The 16,787-nt window shown below is 37.2% G+C and overlaps 1 long non-coding RNA gene and 1 pseudogene across 1 annotated transcript in view; one reads left to right on the top strand and one right to left on the bottom strand.

The window, feature by feature from the left end:
- Positions 1-16,787, bottom strand: part of LOC138175113 (uncharacterized) — a 63,814-nt gene that overhangs the window by 12,942 nt on the left and 34,085 nt on the right. The gene's annotated exons all lie outside the window — the stretch shown is intronic.
- On the top strand, positions 4,983-5,799 carry LOC138174818 (coiled-coil-helix-coiled-coil-helix domain-containing protein 2 pseudogene; annotated as a pseudogene).

Genomic DNA, 16,787 nt, shown 5'->3' on the forward strand with positions numbered 1-16,787 from the left:
TGGCCAATCAAGAAGTATCTACTGAAAAACAAGCCTCCCACCCCAGGCTTCAGGTGCACATTAGCCTAGGGGCAGGGAAGATCTTTAAAATTTACATTTCCATTACACCTGGCTGACCCTAAAGTCACTGTTTAAGGTCTTTAGCAAAAATCTCCCAAAGTCCCTGGACCATGCCTTGCCTCTCCTCCTGTAGGAGTTGTAATCCTTGACATGCTCATCCTATTCTTTTTAAGATATTCCTATTTTCTTCAGGGCACAGAGCATCCTTCTACACAAGGTTATTCCTGACTTTCATCTCAACCTGACACTGACGAAATTGTTGGTGTATTCTCCATCCTGAAATTACTATCTAACCCATATTTACTTTTCCATGTGTTTATCGTAGTTCCCCAGTAAGAATAGAGGTTTCTTGAACACAAGGACTATTTTTATTTTTGTCTTTCCCCAGTGACTTCACATATTAGGTACTTAAGAAATTAGTTGAGTTGAATTTGGATATCCAACATAGGCCTATAAAGTCAGACATATGATTTAGTTAAGTGAGAAAAATGTAAATTGGAAGATGCTTCTGGATCACTTAGCTAAAAGAATTAACTCAGATCCTGAATCATTCCCTCTATAAACCCTAATTCCTAAATCATGACCCACCCAGTCCCCACACAGAAATCTCTGCCAATGTGTGGGGAGCCAAAGAGGTCTGGTTCAGGACTCTGATATAAAATCCTAATAGTGAACTTTAAAACAAGAATGTCTTTGAGATGCGACTTTTCATCAAGTTAGCTCCTGAGTTCTTTGTTATGGTTTACACTTATTTTTTTTTTCATTTTTCAAATGCTTTATTAACTTCTGATTTACATCATTAATTTCTGCCAGATTTTGAGTTACAAAAATTTTCTCCCCGTTTTTCCCCTACCCACCACCCCAGAAGAGCAGTCCCACAGGATATCCCCTCCTCCAATCTGCTCTCTCCCATATTTTCTCCCATACCCCTTTTGACTTTTCCAGTGGATCTCTATGCCCCAGTGCCTGTATATCTTACTTCCCAATTACATGTAAAATAGTATTAATAATAGTGTGTATATATTATATATATTTGAATATTTGATTTTAAAACTTTGAATTCCAGATTTATTCCCTTCCTCCCTTGTCACCCACTCTTAATGGAAAGATAAGCAGTTCAGTATAGGTTGTACACGTGTGGCTGATGCAAAACAATAACATAGTAGATATATTGTAAAAGACTGACTATATTTCCCTCCCTCCTATCCCACCACCCACTTGTTCTATTCTCTACTTTGATCCCGTCCCTTTCAAAAGTGGGTGCTTGCAACCTCCCTACCCCCCAGCCTGCCCTCCCTTCTGTCATTCCCCCTCTCATCCCCTTTCCCCCCTACTCTCCTGTAAGCATATGTACACACATTCACACATGTATTCATACGCCCGTATACCCTCCAATACAGACATATATATTCCCTTCAACTATTTTCAAACTAAGAAAAGTTTCATCAGTTACAATTATAGTTTTTCCATGTAGGAATGTTAACAGTTCAACTTTATCAGTGGCTTATGATTTCTTTTCCCTGTTTATCTTCTCATGCTTCTTTTGCTTCTTGTATCTGGATGTCAAATTTTCTATTCAACTGTGGTTTTTTCATCAAGAATGCTTGAAAGTCCTCTATTCCACTGAATTACCATTATTCCCCTGAAACATGATACTCACTTTTGCTGGGTAGGTGATTCTTAGTTTTAATCCCAGATCCTCTGCCCTCCAGAATATCTTATTCCAGGCCCTTAGATCCATCAGTGTAGAAGCTGCCAGATCCTGTGTTATCCTGATTGTGTTTCCACAATATCCAAATTGTTTCTTCCTGGCTGCTTGTAATATTCTCTCCTTGATCTGGGAATTCCAGAACCTGGCTATAATATTCCTAGGAGTTTTCTTTTTGGGATCTTTTTCAGGAGGTGATTGGTGGATTCTTTCAACCCCTATCTTGCCTTCTGGTTCTAAAACATCAGGGCAATTTTCCTTAAGAATTTCTTGGAGGATGATTTCTAGGTTCTTTCTTTGATCGTGGCTTTCAGGTAGTTCAATAATTTTTTTTATTTTTTAAAGCAATCGGGGTTAAGTAACTTGCTCAAGGTTACACGGCCAGTTATTTCTGGGTGTGGTGCTAAGTATCTGAGCCCGGATTTGAACCCCAGGTCATCCCGACACTGGAGCCGGTGCTCCTACTCACTGAGCCACCTGGCCGCCCCTAAGCAATTGGGGTTAAGTAACTTGCTCAAGGTTACACAGCCAGGTGTTTCTGGGTGGGTGCTAAGTGTCTGAGCCTGGATTCGATCCACAAGTCATCCCAACAGTGGAGCCGGTGCTCTTGCTCGCTGTGCTACCTGACTGCCCCAGTCCAATAATTTTTAAATTATCTCTCCTGGATCTATTTTCCAGGTCAGTGATCTTTCCCATGAGATATTTCACATTGCCTTCTATTCTTTCATTTGTTTGGATCTGTTTAACATCATATTGATTTCTCTTAAAATCACTAGCTTCCCTTTGCTCCAATCTAAATCTGAGGGAATGATTCTCCTCATTGAGCTTTTGAGATTCTTTTTCCATCTGCCAAATTTAACTTTTCAAGGCATTCCTTTCCTCATTGCCTTTTTGAGCCTCTTTTGCCAAATGAGTCAGTTTGTTTTTTAAGGTGTGATTTTCCTCAGTCAGGCTGTTGACTCTCCTTTCATAATTTTCTTGCATTGTTCTCTTTTATCTTCCCAATTTTTCCTCCACTTCTCTTATCTGCTTCTTAAGGTCCTCTATGGCCTGTAACCAGCTCGTATTTTCCTTGGAAGCTTTTGGTGCAGGAGTTCTGACTTCACTGTCTTCCTCCTGTTCCATGCTTTGCTCCTTTTTGTCCCCAAAATAGGAGTCTAATGTTGGAGTCTTCTGTTTGTTTTGCTTCCTTTGTCTGGTCATGTCACCCCTCAGTCACTTGACCCCTAGGCTTTTTGCCACAGTAGTACTCTGCCACCAGACAGGGGAGCTTTCGTCCCAATTGCTGGGGTTTTCTCAGTTGCCAGATGTATTTATTGGCAGCCCTCTCTGAGGCCTCCACAAGCTCTGGCAAGCTGGTCATGCACCCCAGAACCTCCAACCTGGACCACAATCCAGATCCAAGCAGGTTAAAGCAAGAGCGATTACCCCTCAGACTGGTTTCTTGGTTCCCCTACACTCTGCAGGCCAAGAGCTGAAGCTGCAACACGGTGCTGGCAGTGGAGTCTCAGCAACTTCTCACCCTGGGGGCAAAAGCTGACACACTCCCAACTCCCGGTCCCAAAGTCCAGACTTCACTGACCTCTCACTTTGTCCTTAGCATCTATGTGATGATAAATCTGGAAATGGCCACAGCTGGTGGTGATCTGGAGTCCCTCTGGCCAGCAGCTGGTCAGGCCCGCCCTGGGTCTAAAACCTCCGGTTCATGGCTCGGCTCCCAGAGCGCTGTGCTGGCCGATTCCTGCCGGCCTGCTGGGCTGTCTTCAGCCAGAGGTTAGCTTCTCTGTGTCATTTTGTGGGTTCTGCAGCTCCAAAGTTTGTTTAGAGTCCCCTTTTATGTGGATTGGGGAAGGTGGAAGCCAGAGCCTGGCGGGGTGGAGGTCCTGCTTCTACTTGACTCCACCCCATGGGTTGCACTTATAAGGATGTTACTTGAGTTCTGAGATCAATAGGCTATACCCCAAGATTTTAGTTATTAAGAGCTAAAATATTTGATTCAGCCCTCGGGTATCTTTGGGTGGTCAGCTCTAAACGTGATGTCCTTTGAGGATTGCAGTTTTGGCTTTGAAGTTTGCTCTCAATTGTATCTGTTTATGACTGCGGCTGCATTAGCAGGTACCTGAGGCCTAGATCAAAAGTCTTACCCTAAGACTTTAGTCTCTTAGATAACAAATCCTTATCAAATTATTTATTCTGTGCTACTACCAGGATATAACAAACTATAAGGTAATGATAAGAAAACTCGAGTCCCCTTCCTTTGTCTCATTGCTCTATAAAAACCTTGTCCTAAGAATCAATAAATGGAGTTCATGGCTCTTCCTTGAACAACCCACATGGCCTGGTCATTTCTTATTCACGTCTCCAAATCATGCTAAGTGCAGCCCAAGGCAACAATGAAAACTAATTTCTATAGATTGAAAGCATAATTGTAAAAAGCAAAAACCATCAAAATTTGGGGACTAATATAAATGGGTAAAAACTTCTAGCATTGGCTAGCTTGTCCTTCCTTGTAAGTGTCCTAAATTGTCCAAACTTAGCTCCTTCATCTCATGAACTCTCCAGAGGCTAAATTCTATCCTACTTTAGATTCCTTCAGATTGGCACTTTTATCACTAGCTCCTCTAAACCTGATTACCCCAAGAACAAACAAATGAACAAGCACAGGAAACCGCTTTAAAAACTTTTAGCAGCCTCAAATAAACAAAAACATATGCTACTGTGATGATTTTAAGGGATAATACTGTTATGATTTCATTTATGCAGATTGAACTTAATTAGCAACTTGAACAATGTAGAATGCAGTCAAGAACCAGGAAGTAAACATAAATGTGTGTCTGAGCAGTTAAAATAATTGCATAAAATTCATATACAAAAGCCAATGTAATTTATGCTTAGTATAGTGCTTCCAGCACTTAGCAGTGTCTGGCACATAGTAGGCACTTAATAAATGTTCATTGATTGATTATTTGATTTACTCTAAGTGAAGCCCTTTAGGCAATACTTCTTTTAGGCATGAATATAACAATTTTTTTTTCCAACCCCACAACAATTTGTAAGACAGAGGTTATGGAAGGTAGACATCCTGGTAATAGCAATAACAGAAACTTAGATTTGTTTGATGTTTCTAAGTTTACAAAATACTTTCTCCACAACAGCCCTGTAAGTCATACAAATGTGATTACCCTCATAAAGAAAGAGGGCCGCTCGCCTGTCACTTCTCCCCAGGACATCTACTGCTTGGAGTCGAGTATGCCGCTAGGAAGCAGGAGCCCGACCTCCAGGGTGGCCCCTCCAGCCAGTTGGGCACCCCCAATGAGAGCTGCACCACTACCAGCAGCTCATCCTCCAGCAGCAGTACCACCATCTGCAGTTGCCCCTCTTGCTGCTGCCCCTAAGCAGCTGGGTTTAATGGCCCAAATGGCTACCACCGCAGCTGGGGTGGCAGTGGGTTCAGCTGTCGGCCACACCATTGATCATGCCATTACAAGTGGCTTTGGTGGTGGGAGCAGTGCTGAGCCTGCAAGGCCTGATATCACCTACCAGGAGCCTCAGGGAGCACAGCCAGCCTACCAGCAGCAGCAGCAGCAATTTGGTCCCTGACACTATGAGATGAAGCAGTTCTTAGAGTGTGCCCAGAAACAGGGTGACCTCAAACTGTGTGAGGGCTTTAGCGAGGTGCTGAAGCAGTGCAGGTTTGCAAATGGATTAGCCTAATTGAGACCTTCAAAAGGAAGAAATGGAAAAATCAACTCTGAAGACCAATCTAATTTAGCATAATGCATAATTAGTAGTAAAATGATAAAGAAAACAGACCACCAGTACTTTGGTTTTTTGTCTATTTGTCACTAATATCTTTATTTCAGAACAACCTTCGAGGAGGGGAAAGCTGTTCCCCACCCACTGTGGAGATAACATGAGATAATATAAAATGTTGGGATGAGGCAGATGCTTGTGTGGTCTCTCATCAAAATGAATGCTTGTGATGTAAACTCTTAAAATAAAGTTTATTTCCTCCTGAAAAAAAAAAAAAAGAGGGCCAGGGAGACCTGGGATTTACGGACACTCTGAGTGACTGTCCTGAAACCAATGCAGTCTCCCATGGTGCTGTACTGTTGGGAGCCAAAGAGGCTTGATCCAGGACTCAGATAATTACCTTGATATCAGTTGACCCAAATATCAAAGACCTGTTTTTGCCAAGTTAGCTCCCAAGTTCTTTTGATATAGGTTACACTTATAAGGATGTTGTTTGAGTTCTGAGACCAACAGGCTCTGCCCCAAGACTTTCATTGTTCAAAACCAAAATATCTGAATTCTTAGGTGGTCAGTTCCTATGCAGATGTCCTTGATGGTGTGGCTTTGGCTTCAGGCCTTGAAGCCAGCTCTCAAGAGCATCCTTTGTAATGTGACTGCATATGAAAGGAGGTAACTGGCTCTTCCTAAAACTGTCTGGCACCTAGAGAAGGAATCCTTATCAAATTATCTATTCTGTGCTACTTCCAGGATACAACAGACTAGGTAATGATTTGAAAACTTGAGTCCCCTTCCTTTGTTTTATTGCTCTATAAAAACCTTGTCCTAAGAATCAATAAATGGAATTCATCGTTCTTCTTTGAACTACCCACATTGCCTGGTCATTTCTTATTCATGTCTCCGAATTGCGCTAAATGCTGGACACTGAGCAGCCCAGAGCACTGTACCAGGGATCAGTGCTTGAAACCATGGGCCTATGGATAGGTGTCTCCACAAAAATAAAAACAGAAAGACCACTGAGAGAATTGTGGGAATTCAGTGAACCACATTGACTCCATGATATCAATTCTGGATCTAGTTCAATTACCCTTTCTATTCAATTATAGTTCTAATCCAATTTCTGTCTTGTGAGAAAACTTTATTTAATTATGAGAATTGTGAGAAAACTTAATTGTACTATTTGAACCTACCCCTGTGTGGCTCAGATGCTAGACCACCTCCACTTGCTGCCTAGAGACTCTTAACTAAGGACTTAGGTTATGCCAACCACAAAGCCAGTCACATCCAAAGATTAATGCAAGTTTTCTCACAGTTATACATCTCAAGATGATTGATAGATAGAGAGAGAGAGAGAGAGAGAGAGAGAGAGAGAGAGAGAGAGAGAGAGAGATAGATAGATAGATGGATGGATGTATATATGTCTTATCTGAAAACTGACCCCATATTCCAGGGCTATGGAAAGGGCAGAATCTAGCCCCAGAAGAACATTTTTCCAAAGTGTGCCTAACAAGCACAACTATGAATGTGATGAACTTACCAATTATATTAAGAAAAGTGGCAAAAATGGATTAGAAGGAAGAATCCAGCAATGGGCTGTTTATAAGAAACACAGATTCACCCAGTATTGAGATGAAGGGCTGGAGTAGAAATGTTTCAGATTCAGATTAATTTAAAAAAGCAGGGGAGGCAATTATGATCTCAGAGAAGGCAAAAATAAATTTAGACATGGTTAAAAGAGATAAACAAGGAAACTACATTATGCTGAAAGGCATCATAATAATGAAATAATATCAGTACTAAATATATATGAGTGGACTGGAATACATATTATCTAAATGCATACGGGAAAAGCCATTTGAACTAAATAGAGAAATAAAAAGCAAAACAATTTTTGTTAGGTTCCCTGTTGTGCACCTCTCAGACTCTGACAAACCTAACAAAATGATTAACAAGAGATGAGTTAAACAATTTTTTTAAACAATAGGCATGATAGGATTCTTACAACTACTGAATGAAGATCAGAAAGAGTATACATATTTCTCGGCTTTTATACTATCTTCAAAAAACTGTACCATATGCCAGGCATAAAAAACTTATAAAAATATGGGGGAGGTGGGAAAGGGAGGGAGACAGACAATAATACTGGACATATTATTAAAAATAAGACATCCTTTACTGATCACAACACAATAAAGATTATAAGCAATAAATACAACTTGAAGAAAGGATCCAGTCTTAATTGGAAACTAAATAACAGAATACTAAAAAAAAAAAAAAGTGTGGGTCAAAGAAGAAATCATAGTATCAGTAAAAAATGTACTAAATGAGATAACACAGGGGCAGCTAGGTGGCACAGTTAATAGAGCACTGGCCCTGGAGTCAGGAGGACCTGAGTTCAAATCCGGCCTCAGACACTTAACACATACAAAAAAAAAAAACTAGCCATGTAACCTTGGGCAAGTCACTTAACCCTAATTGCCCTACCTTCCCCCCCTCAATAAAAAAAAAAAGGCAAAAAAAAAAGATAACACACCAAAATTTTGGGGGTTCAGACAAAACAGTCTTTAGGAGATTTTGGATTTCTAAATGTATTCATCCAGAAAAAATAAAAAACAAGATATTAATGAATGATTGTTCAACTAAAAAAAAAACTAGAAAAGCAACAAAACAAAAAATCCCAAATAAACATTTTGAAAATAAGAAAATATAATGTTTAAATGAATTAAATAAAATTAGGTTTTTAAAAAGATTAATAAAATAGATCAATGGTTAGTTAATTCCCTCAAGAAAAAAGTCTCCATAATAAAAATTAAACAGAGGAAAATTTTAAAAAATATTTTACAATATTATATGCCAGCAAAAAATGATAAAATAAAAATAAATAGATTAATAATTATTTTTAAAAATTAAATACACAGATTTAAAGGAAAGGAGAGAGTGTAAACAATCCAATCTCAGGAAAAGAAATTGAACAAGACATCAATGAATTTCCAAAAAACCCACCAGTCTTAGATGGATTGACAAGTGAATTTTATTCAAAGAATAACTAACTCCAATATCGCATATGCTTTTTCGTGAATTCAGAAGTAAAAAAGGCATTGTACAAGATTACTCCATTTTCAAGTGCATATAATACCTGCCTCGTCTTTATTTCTGGGAGGAAGAGAGAAAGAGGGGGAAAAAAGAGCATACGTTCACACAAGACCTCCTCTCATCTTCTCTCTGTCCTCAGAACAGTACTTTGAGAATATTAGAGGGATCTTTACAATTGCCTCCCCTACTGAGAGTCTGCTGGATTGCTTTTCCTAAGTTTCTTGAATTTTGAAAACTGTCACAATTGGGGAAAAATCACTGAGAGCTGAGCTACAGGGCTGGGTTTTTTTTTCCTCTTTAAAAAAAGAAACTTTTGGCATTGTGAATAACTCAACACTTGGATTCAATGAAATTCTTAAGTGGCAAATAGCTTATAGAATTTGAAAGAGGTGTCAAAATATACTATTCCCTTCTATGGCTGGATTTCTATGCCTACCTAGCAGTTCAGTTTCAAGCCACAGGCACTGATAACAAAGGACAAGCAAAGATTCTTCTCTCTTGAACAAAAGAAGGCCTTCCGGACTATGCACTGTGTCGGTACAACATGGCTCTGAGGTTGAACTCTTAAAAGGCTTATTTTGCCATTTTAAAACCTACATCATTTCTCTTCAGTAACATTTCCTTGAAAGTATGCAGGTCTTTCCTACTAAGCAGTAAGCTGTATAGATTTTTTTCTTTACATCATTTTTTAAATTTAGTGCTTTATTTTTCCCCATTTATATGTAAAACAATTTTTAACATTTGTTTTTAAAACTGAGTTCCAAATTCTCTCCTTTCTCATTGAGAAAGCAAGCAATTTGATATAGGTTATAAATGTGTAGTCATGCAAAACATGTCCATAATAGTCCTCTTATGAAAGAAAGCATAGACAAAAAATAAAACTCAAGAAAAATAAAGAAAGTTTAAAAAAGTATGCTTTGATCTGTATTCAGATGCCATCAGTTCTTTCTCTGGGGATGGATAGCATTTTTCATCATAAGTGCTTCAGAGCTGTCTTGGGTTATTGTATTGTTGAGAATAACTAAATCATTCACAACTGATCATTGTACAATATTGCTGTTACTTTGTACAAAGTACATTTTACTTTGCATCAGCTTATGTAAGTCTTTCCAGGTTTTTTCTGAGAGCATCCTGCTCATCATTTCTTATAGCACAATAGTATTACATAATAATTACCAACTACAATTTGTTCTACCATTCCCCAATTGACGGGCATTCCCTATTCACTGGTGCTCATCCAGAACTAAAGCACTGGCCTTCTATAGGCAGGGTCATTGATCTTCCACTAACATCAGTTTTAACCATTTGGTCTTGACAACACTGAAATATAGCCAATTTATCCTAGTCTGTATTTTAAGGATAACAAAATAGCCCTGGGCAAATTTTAATCTGGTTAATGGGAGGAAGCAATGCTTTAATCAGTTCAGAACATTGTAAGTGAATACTTGTCCTCTTATTGGACAGATTAATGTTCACATCATCAGAGGAAAAAAGTTAGAGGTTTTTGGTGAGTTGTAAAGAAATAATCATTAATGTCAATTAAATTTTGAAAAACCATAATGCAATATTGCTTTATATAATATCAATCCAAAAGGGCCAGAGGAAATATAGCATTTATAGAACCTCTTACTTTTCATATCTGAATCAGCTTTGTTTCGAAATTATCCCATAGCATCCTATACCATACAGTAGACCTGTATATCTTTGTTGTTTCATGCTCTAGAAGTAATTTCCTTTTGTGATATAATTCCATCACTATGTTATTAAAAAATTATATTAGATAGAGAATAAAAGATCAAGATTAGTTCTTTAACAAATGAAACTAAAAAATTAATGAAGCAACAAAATCCAGGCAGAGATAAAAGGTCATGTACAACAACTTTTAAGGCTATTCTATTGAAAAGGATGTCAATAAACACTGATGGGTTTCCATGTCATTACCCAACAAATCCTATTTACAAACTTCCCACTTTGTGGGTGGCAGGAGTAAAGGTTCAGAGATTATAGAAATCAACGAAATCAGACAATTCCCTGGTGGCTGAATAACAGGATATACAAAGGATCTGTGATTCCATACTATTTCCATTATGGGAACTCCTCCCTACAAAACTGGTCACTTAGTAGATAAGTCCTAGTAAATTGCCAAAGAAACACAAAGGTTAAGTACCTTGTCTGGGGTCATACACTTATTAAGTATCAGAGGCAGAATCTGAATCCAGGGTTTTTTTTGCTGTCAAGCCCTGCACCCTACTCAGAACACCACACTTCTTCTATAAACATCAGACATACATACCTACAAAAAGAGAGCTATCTTGAACTAGGGTGCATTCACTAAATATTAAAAGCATCAGAAAAAGTTCTCCAAAATGTTGAATATGTCTCCTAGTAAGAATTTACTGACATGGACATAAAAAAATGATGCTAGATGAGAAGGTACTATATATGGGTTGAGATCTGCTCTGATTTAGTGAATAGATAGACCATGAACCCAATAAAGGAAGAAATTGAATGAGGAGTGGATAAGTGACAATGAAAATTGGGAAATTTTTTTTCAAAAAATATTTTAGGCAAGGATAATAAGCTAATGGCCAAGATATAAGGATGTTCTCATTGTGATATTATCCACATAAAATAATTCTTTTTGACTCTTGGCTAAGCAGTCAAATAGGAGCAATAGTGGAATAACCACATACATGGTATAAAACAGCTCTTAGTTCCAATTCAATTTATCTGTTGCCCCTTTAGATTTTGAAAAAAGGAAAAGTGACAAAGCATGCAATATTTTGCATAATTCATATTTTAATCTTTCCATTTGCCACCACAAGTTTAGGAAAAATACTTCAGGAAATAATGAACTTTTTATCTTGAATACTGAAATGAGAAAAGTTAAAAGGACTAATGTTTTATCTTTCATTTATTGAATCATTTCATTTTTAGGGGTAATATGACATTTGACATATCTTTTTTTTTTTGCTTTTTGGAGGGCAATTGGGGTTAAGTAACTTGCCCAAGATTACACGGCTAGTTGTGTGTGTGTGTGTGTGTGTGTGTGTGTGTTACGTTCTGAGGCTGGAACCAAACTCAGGTCCTCCTGACTCCTGGGCCAGCACTTTACTCAATGTGCCACCTAGCTGCCCCCATTTGACATATCTTTAAGAATGAGTTCAATGGGGCGGCTAGGTGGCACAGTGAATAGAGCACTGGCCCTGGAGTCAGAAGGACCTGAGTTCAAATCCAGCCTCAGACACATAACACAAAAACTAGCCGTGTGACCTTGGGCAAGTCACTTAACCCCAATTGCCCTCCAAAAAAAAAGAATGAGTACAATGGAGTATACACGAAATCCATTTTCAGGAGTGGCCTCTCAGTTGGTTGTTCTACAGGCTCTATCTTACTTCCAAGCCAGAGACAGTTTTCTACCTATCTATTACTACAACTTCCTGACGGATAGCTATGATGATCATTTATATAAAGACTGTTTTCACAGCAGGTATCCAAGCTCTTTCCAAGGAGTCATTCATCAAAACAATTTCTTCACATAAACTTTGCTTTCCTTCACATTTAAAGCAATTTGCACTTGAAAAAAAGTCATCTTATCCTAGGCTACACCATTATTACTTTTTCCTTTTCCCAGGAAAGATAAAACTGAAAACAACATCATACAAGCATACTAGTGCTAAATGCAAGTCTATATAAAGCAAAAGCACTACTCATCTCCCTTTGGGACCACCACACTATACTTATCATTAGCCTTCCTGACACATGTTAAATCATCGCCTTCATCTAGTACTTCAACCACATTACCCTTCCTGTAAAAAGAACAGACAATAACCCCTACAATATTCTCCTATGATGTGTTCAGAAAAACTCCACTGCTTCGTCTTGTTTCAATAACCTTTGAAACTCCCTTGTGATCACATCCTCTTTTCATTCCAGATGAGACTACCATTGTCCTCTTCTTCCTCTTCTCTCTACTATGCTATTAACACCCTAGTTTTAAATCCTCATCTCCTATCACCAGAATTATTAGAGTAGCCATTTAATTGGTATCTCTACTTTTATTTTTCCCCCACCCCATCCTGGTCAATCCATCCTCCAGTTAGCTATTAAAATAATTTTTCTAAGTAACAAGTCTGACCATGTCATTCTACTGTTCAAAAGTTTCTAGGAGGGGCAGCCAGGTGTTGCAGTGAGTAAAGCACCAGCCCTGGAGTCAGCAGCACCCGAGTTTGGTTCTGGCCTCAGATACTTAACACCCACCAAAAAAAACACTAGCCATATGTAACCTTGGGAAATTTACTTAACCCCAACTGCCCTCCAAAAAGGCAAAAAAAAAAAGTTTCTAGGACCACCTAAATGTCTCTACAATAAAATATAAACTCTTCAACTGAGTATTTAAGATCTTCCACAGATTGCAAACTACTTTTCCAGTCCTATGTCATATTGTTGCTCTTTATGCATTCTATGTCCCAGACAAATTGGATTAGTATCTGTTCCCCTAACATTTTATTCCATCTGCTTCCTTCTTGTATTTGCATAAGTCAGCCCTCCTGACTGGAATATATTTTCTTCTCTTTTCTGCCTCTTGAGGATTCTTATACTTTCAAGCCTCAGCTCAGGTATATGTAGACCAAAGTCCTCTGGTATAATGATAAAATCTAGTGTAGAAAGAAATATCTAAGTCAAGTCCCAAACTATCTGAGAAAGGAGAAAGAATGACCTGGTGACTGATAGATTTCTGACACCAAGATCTGGATTAGCAGATATATTTCAATTGAGTAAACTTTAAAGGAGGAAGGATTGCTTAGTGGTGATAATGGCAGAGGGAGGGTCTGGAAGTTCTTGTGAGAAACAATAGAAGTAAATTGATTCCTCCTCCAGGTCTAATACCTAATGCATGAGACAAGGTGAAACCAGTACTGGAAAGAATGTTCTGGGATACAGTCTTCAAGAGAGAGCTAGGTCCACAAGTGCCAGAAGATGAAAAAAGCATGTGAGTAATAGGTCCAAGATCAAAAGAGACTTAATAATGGTATTACTGGATCAAAGGGTATTCACAGACTCTCTGATCATAATTCCAGATTGCTCTCCAAAGTGGTTGAATCAGTTCACAATTCCACCAACAATGTGTAAGTGTCCCAATTTTTCTACATCCCCTCCAAAATTTGTTATTTCCCAAAAAAACCTGCATATTTATATCCTTTGACCATTTATCAGTTGGGGAATGATTCATACTCTTATAAATGTAATATTTTTAAACTCTTAAACATAAGACATTTACTTTAAAAAATCAAAAGCAGCAATAATCATAGCATTTACTAAATAGAAGGTAAAAAGAAAAATAATCTTAACTTTTGCTTAATAGAAGGCAAGAGCAGGAATAATCAAACTATCACAGTCTATCCATAAATACCCTCTTACCAATGCATGTAGTGTTCATGGATGACAGTGGGCACAAACCCATAGATACCTATCAAGGAGATATGTGTATAAGAATATTCATATGCCTGGGGCAACTCAAAACCCTGGACTACAGACTTTGAGGTCCTTGGCCCTTTCAGGAAAAATCTGTACTACATGAAGCCACTTCTCTACTGGTTGATGTCATTTTGGTCCTCACCAATTTCTTTCTGGGCAGAGGCATCCCTGTTCTGCTCTCAAGACAAAAAAGCATTGACAAGCTCTTTTTGCTAACTGGCAACCTTAACAGGCACTATGAAAGTGCTCTTCTAACTATGTTCTTCTAACAAAAACAAAATAAAAGCAAACATTTTACTTGTTCATCAACAAACAATTCCCTTGAGCCAGAGAACTGCACAACTCCTCAGGTTGGCTCTTTGGGCAATGCAGAAAAGCCCAGTCAGCTCATTATGGACTAGGAGTATACTTTCTGTAGCAAAGTCTCTTTTCCAATAAGTGCAGCTCACATCAAAACAGATGCAAAGCCTTTCTTTCTCCTCAAGCTTTAATAGGGGGCAACCATACCCAGGGAAGTTTCCCCTCTCTCAACCTATAGATGGTACCAAAGAACAATAAACTCGGACAGCTCTGTTCATTAGCATAGAAGCTGAGGATAACTTTCAAGTGACCCAACCAACCAATTGGCAAAGCAATGCCTCTCTTCAGGTCAGCAGGTTCCAAGCAAAGCATCTTAGAACTCATGTATGAATTGGAAGAACCTTCTCTCTTATAAATTTGGCAAAGTTCTCTATACATTTGAGATATGAGACCTTTATCTGAGAAACTATAAAATGTCCCAATTTTCTGCTTTCTTTCTAATCTTGGTTACAAAGTTATTTTTACAAAAACTTTTAAATTAAATATAATAAAAATTATCCATTTTATATCTCATAATATTCTCTATCTCTTTTTTATTCATAGATGCTTCTCCTATCCATAAATCTCATAGGTAATATGTTCCTTATTCTTCTAATTTATTTATGCTATCTCCCTTTATGTCCAGGTCATGCATCCATTTTGACCTTACCTTGGTAAATGGTGTTAGTGTGCTTTCTAGTTTTCCTAATTTTTTTTTTTACCAAATAGTGAATTCTTATCCTAAAAGCTTAAATTTTTTATGTTTATCAAACAAAAGGTTAATCATTTCCTACTATGTATTATTTATCTACTCTATTTCACTGATTCACATTTCTATTTCTTAGCCAGTACTAGATAATTTTGATAATCACTGCCTCATAATAGAGTTTAAAATCTGGTACTTGCTAGATCTACTTCCTTTACATTTTTTTCATTAATTCTTTTGATATTCTTGACCTTTTGTTCTTCTAATGAATTTCATTATCATTTTTTCTAGCTCTATAAGATAAATTTTTGGTAATTTGATTGAGATAGCACTGAGTAAGTAAATTAGGTAGAATGATCATTTTTATTATATTGGCATGGCCCACCCATGAACAATTAACATTTCTCCAATTATTTAAATCAAATTTGAATAAAAGTATTTTAGAATTATATTCACATATTTCTGGGTTTGTCTTGGCAGTTATACTCCCAGGTATTTTATGTTGTCTGTGGTAATTTTAAATGAAATACCTCTTACTATCTCTTTTTGCAGTATTTTGTTGGTGATATATAAAAATGCTTGTGGGTTTATTTTATATTCTGCTACTTTGCTAAAATGATCAATTGTTTCAATTAATTTTTAATTGAATCTCTAGAATTTTCCAAGTATACCATCATATTGTCTGAAAAAGATGTGTATGTGTATTACCTCATTGCCCATTCTGATTCTTTTGATTCCTTTTTCTTCTCTTATTGTTATTGCTAGCATTTCTAATACAATATTGAATAATAATGGTAATAATAAGCAAGTTTGTTTCAATCCTGATCATACTGGGAAGGTTTCTAGTTTATCCCCACTACAAATAATTCTTGCTGATGGTTTTAGGTAGATGTTGATTATCATTTTAAAGAAAAATCCATTTATGCCTATAACTTTTAAGTGTTTCTAATAAGAATGAATGAGTGTTGTGTTTTGTTGAAAAATTTTTTTCAGCATCAACTGATATAATCACATGATTTTTGTTACTTTTTTACTGATATAATCAAATTTGTTAATAATTTTCCTTATATTGGCCCTGAATTCCTGGTATAAATCCCACTTGGTTATAATGTATAACCTTTGTGATATATTGTTGTAGTCTCCAAGCTAATATTTTATTTAGGATTTTTTAATCAATATCCATGAGTGAAATTATTCTATAATTTTCTTTCTCTGTTTCTGCTCTTCCTGGTTTAGGTATCAGCATTATATTCATTCCATAAAAGGAGTTTGGTAGGGCTCCTTTGCCTATTATTTCAAATAATTTATTTAATATAGGAATTAGTTGATCTTTAAATGTTTGGTAGAATTTACATGTATATCCAACTGGTCCTGAAGCTTTTTTCTAAGGGAACTCATTCATGGCCTGTTCAATTTCTTTTTCTAAAATGGATTTATTTAGATATTCTATTTCATCTTCTGTTAATCTGGACAGTTTATATTTTTAGAAGTATTCTTCCATTTCACTAACAGTGGTAAATTTATTTTTCATATAATTGGCCAAAATAAGTTCTAATAATTGCCTTCATTTCATCTTTAGTGGTGGTGTGTATATATTCACCCTGACTTTAGATAGTAGTCATTTGCTTTTTTTTCTCTTTTTAAAATCATATT

This window comes from Petaurus breviceps, unplaced genomic scaffold (assembly GCF_028583685.1).
Source record: "Petaurus breviceps papuanus isolate PSGF00001 unplaced genomic scaffold, PetGlider_PUasm1.0 76, whole genome shotgun sequence".
NCBI classification, from domain to species: domain Eukaryota; kingdom Metazoa; phylum Chordata; class Mammalia; order Diprotodontia; family Petauridae; genus Petaurus; species Petaurus breviceps.